Below are 7,888 nucleotides of genomic sequence, written 5' to 3' on the forward strand. Positions count from 1 at the left end.
GACGGAATCAGTTGCCACCAGTTCTGCTTAAAATTACAGGGCAGTTTATCGCGTTCCTAAATCAATTTCAAAGCACCTGCTCCCGCAGGTAGATGCTTCATTTCAGTCCTTTAACACAATAAAGTCCAATCAGATGCTCTATTATTCATCATTTCTTGTTGTTATTATGACCCCAGTAATTATTAATTTGCTTTCAAAAAGGAAAACATTTTATTGACAAGTCTGCAACAGGAGACTGTAAACATTAAACACAGCCAGTAAGCAAATGCTCATCTGAAAACATTAAGTGGGCAGGTATTCAAAATAAAATCTGTTCAGGTGTTCAAAATCAAAGAAAAAAAAGGAAATTGGGGCCACATGGAACCTGGTGGAAATACGAAAAGTGTGGCAGCATTCCAGTTTAGATCAAAACCGTCAATGTATGTGAAGATTTCGTCCTTTGCGAACCATATGAAGCTTAAAACTCCATGGCAATGATCAGTGCGCCTGCACTGCATTTTTCTAAGAATTGACCATATGTCTCTTGATATATTTATTTAAAGTCACAAATACCAGTGCAAAAATGGAATATAGCGAAGATCTAAGAACAAGGTCACGGTTGTTTGTATTGTTCTCATAACAAAACAGCCAATCGAATGAAGTATCTCGGTTTACCAGCGATTTTAAAATACACCGCTTAGGTGCGCAGCTTGCACTTTTTGTCGGATAATTTTTAGCAAGTGCGCAGACGTTTCATTGGAAATTTCTCACATTCGGGATGTGTGGGTTGTTGCAATTGCGCCTAGAGAACGTCAAACGGTCATCATCAAAGGTTGTCGCGGAACTAGTTACATGAAGTTACAGGATGGAAAATACAAAAACGCACGCGAGCCGCTTGAATGGAGGCATGGGAGAAAGAACTGATACAAGATATTAAAAAAAAAAAAAAAAAAAAGAACATCAAGACAATAAAGCTGCATCTAAGAAACATCAAGCTTCATGGAAAATTACAACAAGCTTTCCCACGTCTTCCGGACTAAAAAAATTGGCGTGACAAAATGGGTCATCACAACTTTTAACCGCCAAGTTATATACATGTATGTCTAAAAGGATATTAATATTGTTAAGAAAAGAAAGCCCTCTTGTGTTTACGGAAAGAGCTCTTGATACACTTACTTGACCATATGACAATTCAGCTTCTATTATGTAGAGCTAAAAACATTGAACTGAATTATTTCTCACATACTGATTCACCTCAGTTCTTTTATCTAGTGTCTATCCAGTATCATACAATACTAATGAAATAACGTTTACAACTGAAGATTCAGCCGAAACAAATGTACCAATGTTTTCTCAGGGAGAAACTCGCCAAAGCATTCCAACACAGTTGTACCACGAAACTGTCTCCCGCTGTTTGAATTAAACAAAATTTCTACACAACATTCCTCAATCCTCGAAGAACCATGCGGGAAACACTTCTTTCCACATCTAAAAGAGGAAACAACTAAGAAATATAATTATCTCCGAACTTGTTTGCGCACTCAGTTCTTTTGCACCGAGGAGATCAACAGTTTTGTATAATTGCATGAGGTTAACTAACAAAACGCAAGGATTTGTTAAAAAAACTCCTCTCAATAAAATTAATTGAAACTACGGCTCATGGAAATGTTTTGACTCCACTTTGCTTAACCGTCTTTCCTCCAAACACTTGAAAGAAAACTATAACAAGGATAATCATCAGGACAACCTAAACTGTTTTCCTTTCTGTTGTGGAAATGGAATAAAGAATTTAGAAAGTTTTTTTCTAAAAAAGGAATCGATTTACCTAACTTTGGCGTTCATCGTGTACTTCGGGGTATTTTTTACTGGTAACGACCTCTATATTTTGGTTTTCCTCATTTCTCGTTGAATTTTGCCTCGTCGCTGGTGCTGGTGTGGTCTGTTGTCGATTGTTCCCCTCTTGATGCACTCGAACCTGAACAGCTCTGCTTAACAGTCTTGCATAACACAGGATCCAAAGCATGAACATCAAACATACTACGTTGAACCACTCTTGAGAGAAAGGCATGGTATATTTACAAGAATTCAAGGAACTTGCGGAGTGAAATTGACGAAACGGACCGTCTTGTGTCGCGACTTCCAACAATTTGCAAGATCAGTGCGAGATCTCAGATGTCACATGATCTTACATACGCGCTGACGGGGCGGAGTCAATGTTTCCAAATGATTTAAATGATTTTATTATCCAACTGACTGCACAATGTAGAGTACAAATAACGCGCGAATCGAGTACAAATATCACACGATATTTGTACTCCAGAGAACCGTAAATAAATATCCGCGAAATTCGCCCGTACTGAAATAATAGTTTGATGTGTTAAAATACAGCACAAATCGTAAAAATGCTCAGCGAGACTACACAACAAAACGTTCAATAAGATAAAAATAGCATTTTTTCGAAATAAAATTTTAAAGACGGTTGATTTTATTTTTCTCGAGAGAGTTCATTTGAAGTAAATTACTGAATTTCGACCCATCTACAGAGACGTGAACCTAGAGCTAAACTAAACATAAAGCACGCGTTGAGTGATTGTAATGTAACATATTTTGTTTGCCACGTCCTTGTGGTCTGTTAAATGTCACCCCGTAGGGCTGGGATTGAAAGCGAACGAGTCTTCAGTTCTCCTGATTTATATGTTAATTTTTACTTTAGTTGTAGAGCTATGGCTGTGCAGAGTGTGGCTTTGCAAACCTTCGGGTAGTCTATTCGTCTACTTTGAAGACAAAACGATAACGTCGGTATTGAAAGCAAGTTGAAGGAGTACTAAGTTATTCGCTGAGAAATTGCAATTGTTTTTCCCACAATATCCTTTGTTTTACTACGTCCTTGTTGTTTGTTAAACTTGGCAGCTGGCTGAGCTCCCCCAGCGTGAATGACACAGGCTGACCTTTTTAAAATGATCTCTTACTGTAATTTATATGCTAATTAAACCTATTAAATTAAAATTGTGGAATTTAGGCTGTAGAAGTAGCTTGTACAGATTGTCAGTTTATTAGCCTTCGGGTAATCTTTGCGCCTAGTCACAAGGTAATTTTGGTTTTATCAACTGAGTTGATAATGTAAATTGCCACTGCAAAGAGTTTCAAAACACTCATTAACCAAAGCTAAAGTCATCAGATTGAGGTTATCCGCTTTACCCTGAAATAATTGCCCAAGGGCACGCAAAACCACAGAAGTAAAAGCGAAATTATGTACGATTTGGCTTGAATCCAAAGTGGTATCGGCCCTTTGTTTCTAGACTTTTCGAAAATCTAGAAACAAAGAGCCGATACCACTTTGGATTCAAGCCAAATCAAGATATACTCAGCAGGCCGCTGGGTATACTTTCCTCTTCCTTAGAAAACAACTCAAGACGAGATAGGTCTCTCTAAACCTTCATCTACGTATCCTCTCTTCCTTGCGCCTATTTTTAAACTCTGTACGTTTTTATTTATCGTGGAGCGTGACGAATTCGTTTTACGGAGGCGTAGGGAGTTTGAAGTCTTTAATAAAGGAGACTGGAAAATTCTCGAATTGTAGTCATCCCGGGTTGTCCAAGAAATTTTCTAGAACAAGTTAGCAAAATCAGAATAAACGTTATGGTGGGCTCAAATACTTTTCCTCTTCGAAGTGATATCATGTGGAGACCTTATCTTGTGTAAGAAAGCGTCTGACTTTTCAGAAATTTTATCCTTTTGATGACTTGGCAGAATTGCAACTTGAAGTAAATACTGACGCTTTTGTTTCCTCATCAATTAAAATAGACGTAAAAGCCTCGGTAAAGCTACGAGAACTTTCTACAAGCTCGTTGCCATCATATTTGATCATTTCCTGATTCGCTTGACAGATCACTGAGAACCGTTTTCTTTTTTTTCCAGTGAATGGACCCATGATCCAATGCACTTATGACTCTTTGCACAATAATTGTATCAAACTATCCTGAAAAGTCATCTCATCTTATTTCTTAGTCCTCTCGGAAGTTTATAAAGAATTTCCTTTATACCTTGACACAAGAAGATACCTGGGAAAATTCGAAACGGAAGTGTAACCGTAAAAGTGGACCGACGGGAAAACCCCTTCATCAGCCGAATCTTTTACGGCTAAACTGACAAGTGGTGACATGAAAATTCTCGAGGTTACGAAAACGTGAATCCCTTTACAAGCGTTACCCTTATTCGATACAAAGTTTGTGTGAACGGGCCCATGATCCAATCCACTCTTTGCACAATAATTGTATCAAACTATCCTAAAAAGTCATCTCATCTTATTTCTTAGTCCTCTCGGAAATTTATAAAGAATTTCCTTTATACCTTAACACAAGAAGATACCTGGGAAAATTCGAAATGGAAGTGTAACCGTAAAAGCGGAACCGACTGGAAAACGCCTTCATCAGCCGAATCCTTGACGGCTAAACTGACAAGTGGTGACATGAACATTGCTCGAGATTACGAAAACGTGAATCTCTTTACAAGCGTTACCCTTATTCGATACAAAGTTTGTGTGAACGTGCATTTATTGGCTCCTTAATTACAACCTGGGAAAGTTCAACTTGAAGTAGGCTTTATAGTCAATAGAAAGGCTAGTATTCACAGTAACTCCTCAGTTGGTGGTCAATGGACTACATGTCAGTTTCCTACAAAATATTCTTAGACAAATACTTGATGATACCTTTATGATATTCAACCGTTTCTCTGCAGAAATGATTGTTTTTAAATTACGAATACATAAGCAACGCCAAGAGCAAAAACTTTCCATAAGCCTTTTGTACTCGCTGAAACCATGGATTCCTGGGTGTCCGTGGACGATTTTTTCTGATTTGCTTCCTCTCCTACCTACAAGAGTAAAAAAATTTACAAGAAAAAGTTCAGAAACTGTTTTTTAAGTCTCGTGAAATAAATTAACGAGGCCGCTTTGCATAGGATGGCTGGACATAATCAGTAGAAGAAAATGAAAGGAGACCTGTATTGCCGGGTGTACAGTTCTCTCCGACTAAAAAGGAAAAAACAAAAACCGAGAAAAAGTTAGAAAAATACTGTACCAATCCTGACGTTCATCATGTTCCATGGGATGGTTTCTTCGCGGTAGGCGGACCCTGTGATTTTCGCCCTCTCTTGTCCATCTTCTATCTCCGTATCTGCTCAGCTCCGCTCTTCTCAGTGATGCGCGATGTTCATTATTCGCCATCCGTTCGCTCTGTCGAAGTTCCGTTTCTACTTTCATCAATAAATACAGCACCATGAACAGTGCAATGGCACAAAGTAGGCTGAAAAACTCTTGAAAGAAAGGCATCACGGTTGTCGAAAGACTTCATTAGTGAAAGATCAAACCGTATGCTGAGTTCTACACTGTGCTAAGTGAAATTTAAACAAGTAGGTGAACAAAACAAACAAAAACAAAAACAAACAAAACAAAAGACTCAGGCACAGCAGTCCCATATCCCGGCCAAAGTCATCTGACTGAAATCATCCGGAAATGATTGCCCCGAGGGCATGCACAGCCGCAGAAGTAAAAGCGGATGTATGTACGATTTGAATAAGATCAAAATGTTTTCGTTCTCTGTGGCATTTTTTCTCAGAAAAAAAAGGTAAATTCTTCTCAAGCGTGACCCACGCCTTGGTCAAGAAATTATTAACTGTTTCTAATCTGTTGTCATAGATTAGTTCCAAAATTACTTTCCTTTTCCATTTGATTTCACATTCAGTAGCTTGTCCAAAATCTACTTCCCTGCTGACGAAGAAATAAGTGGAACGTAAAAAAAAAAAAAAAAAAAAGCCTATAGAGCAGTTTAAACAGTCGGAAAAATCTGTATTGGTGACTGAGCGGCACAAACTTAACTCAACAAATACAGCAATAAGTTTATTCCATATTGAGAAATCAGTTTCATTATTCTTATTAGGTAAACAAACAAGTACCGCCACAGTATTCTATCTTTAGCAGCGTACGCATCATTTCAGCTAGTGTCTCAAGTGTCAAATGCAATGAATAACAAGTCAGTTTTGTTTGTGGTCAGCCGGTCGTAATTTTCACTCGTTCTTAACGCACATGATGCAAAGAAAGTAGAAGTCATTATTATTTGTGTCAGTTCACCGGTTAGAAAGAATGAGCATACAAGGAATCCATTGGAGGGTTTTTCAAGCGTCTGTCTATGTAGGGTTTACAGAGGAGCTGGTTTTTTTGCTGGTGCTCCAATGGACACTACAAGTTTCGAGTTCAATTTGGTTCACAATAACAGTGACGATGAACTGGTAATCTTTCGCTCCGTATTATACATTGCACAGTCGATTGACAATTAAATGGTTTACTCTCCTATAAATTTTGTCCCTAAATTGTAGGACAAACCGAGTGAAGCGTTAATTCAAAATGCATATGACACGAATTTTTTTCCCGCTGATTGATTCTTTGAAACATAAATAAACGAAAACTGGTTAAATTTGACAAAACAATATTCATGTTACTTTCTTCCTTCAGTGTATTTTGCCAGGCTGTTGTCAGAGCAACTTTGCCCAAATTAAGCCGAACAAAGCAACGCATATTTACTCAATGGCTGGCCAAAATCAACACGGTCTTTCTGGACGAATTTCACCATTTTTCCCTGAAAGTGGGATCCGAATGAAAAATAGGCATCGAAATACCGGTTTATGTATCGAATTCATCATTCAACTTTGACTGTTCGGCGTTCCAGCTTCACAATATCGTCTTCCTTTCTTCACTGTTTTCCTCTTGTTCTCCGTCATGTCTGGTCTTGAGTCAATTCAACTGACTTCACGAAAAAACCATGTGGCTTTTTGGCCGTGCGTCCTTGTCACAATTTTCAGGCCAGATGAGCGGTATTCCTGAACACAAAAAAGCGGATCAGTCAACAAAAATTTTAAACCTCAGTATTGTATTTTAACACATATCAAAGAAACAAAAACAAGGGAAAAACATTTCGTATCATGTGCATTCTAATTAATATTTCGTTCTTTCCAGAATCATTAATCATCACATGACGGACCAGAACTTTCGATTTCGAGTGCTTGAAGTATCTAAAAAAAGAACTTCTGATGAGTTCGAGGTATTTCAGAAGAAAGACTGGAAAATTCTCGAATTGTAACCCCATGATGATTGTCCAAGAAATTTTCTGAGGCAGGTTATCAAAATCGAAATAAACCTTGCTGGGCTCAACTACTTTCTCTTCATAGTGAGGACATCCCTTAAGACTCTTCTAAAGTTTTATCTTAGGACCTTATCAAAATATATCTTTGAAGAAAGTGTCTGAATTTTCAGGCATTATATCCTTTCCGTGACTTGGCAATCCTGCAACTGGTACTTAATTTTGGCGCTGTTGTTTTCCGATAAAAATTGACGCAAAAATCTCGGTAAAACTACGAGAACTTTCTACAAGCTCATTGCCACCATATTTGATCATTTCCTGATTCGCTTGAAAGGTCACTGAGAACTGTTTCCTTTTATTCGTACCTACCGGCTCATGATCTACTTGCACAACTGGATAATTGTATTGAACTTCCCTCAGAAAAGCTACAAATCATCTTATCTTATTTCTCGGTCATCTCAGAAGTTTTCAATGCATTTCCTTCATGGAAACACAAGAAAATATCTAGGAGAAGTCGAAATTAAGGTAGTTCAAAGTGCAATCGTGTGGAACAAGTGAACTTGACGGGAAAAACCCTTCAGTACATCAAACATCAACATCCGTCGAGGCTTAATCAATCATGTCACGAGTTGTCAGTTTAGCTTGAGGCTACATTGACAACTGCAGCTGGTGACATGATCAAGATTACGAAAACACGAATCTGTTTAAAAGCGCAACATCGTTCCCAGGGGGCTGGAAGATGAGAGACCCTGGGAATGAGGTTGTTTAAAAGTGTT

General features: G+C 38.2%; 1 long non-coding RNA gene across 1 annotated transcript; it reads right to left on the reverse strand.

The window, feature by feature from the left end:
- Nucleotides 1-4,514: 4,514 nt before the first annotated feature.
- On the reverse strand, nucleotides 4,515-7,269 carry LOC148728061 (uncharacterized). The gene is made up of 2 exons (XR_016002201.1): nucleotides 5,058-7,269; nucleotides 4,515-4,851 (listed from the first exon to the last, which is right to left on the reverse strand). It is a non-coding gene; the product is annotated as an uncharacterized LOC148728061 (long non-coding RNA).
- Between the last annotated feature and the right edge of the window lie 619 nt (nucleotides 7,270-7,888).

Source organism: Stylophora pistillata, chromosome 6 (genome assembly GCF_964205215.1).
Source record: "Stylophora pistillata chromosome 6, jaStyPist1.2, whole genome shotgun sequence".
In the NCBI taxonomy this organism is placed as follows: Eukaryota; Metazoa; Cnidaria; class Anthozoa; order Scleractinia; family Pocilloporidae; genus Stylophora; species Stylophora pistillata.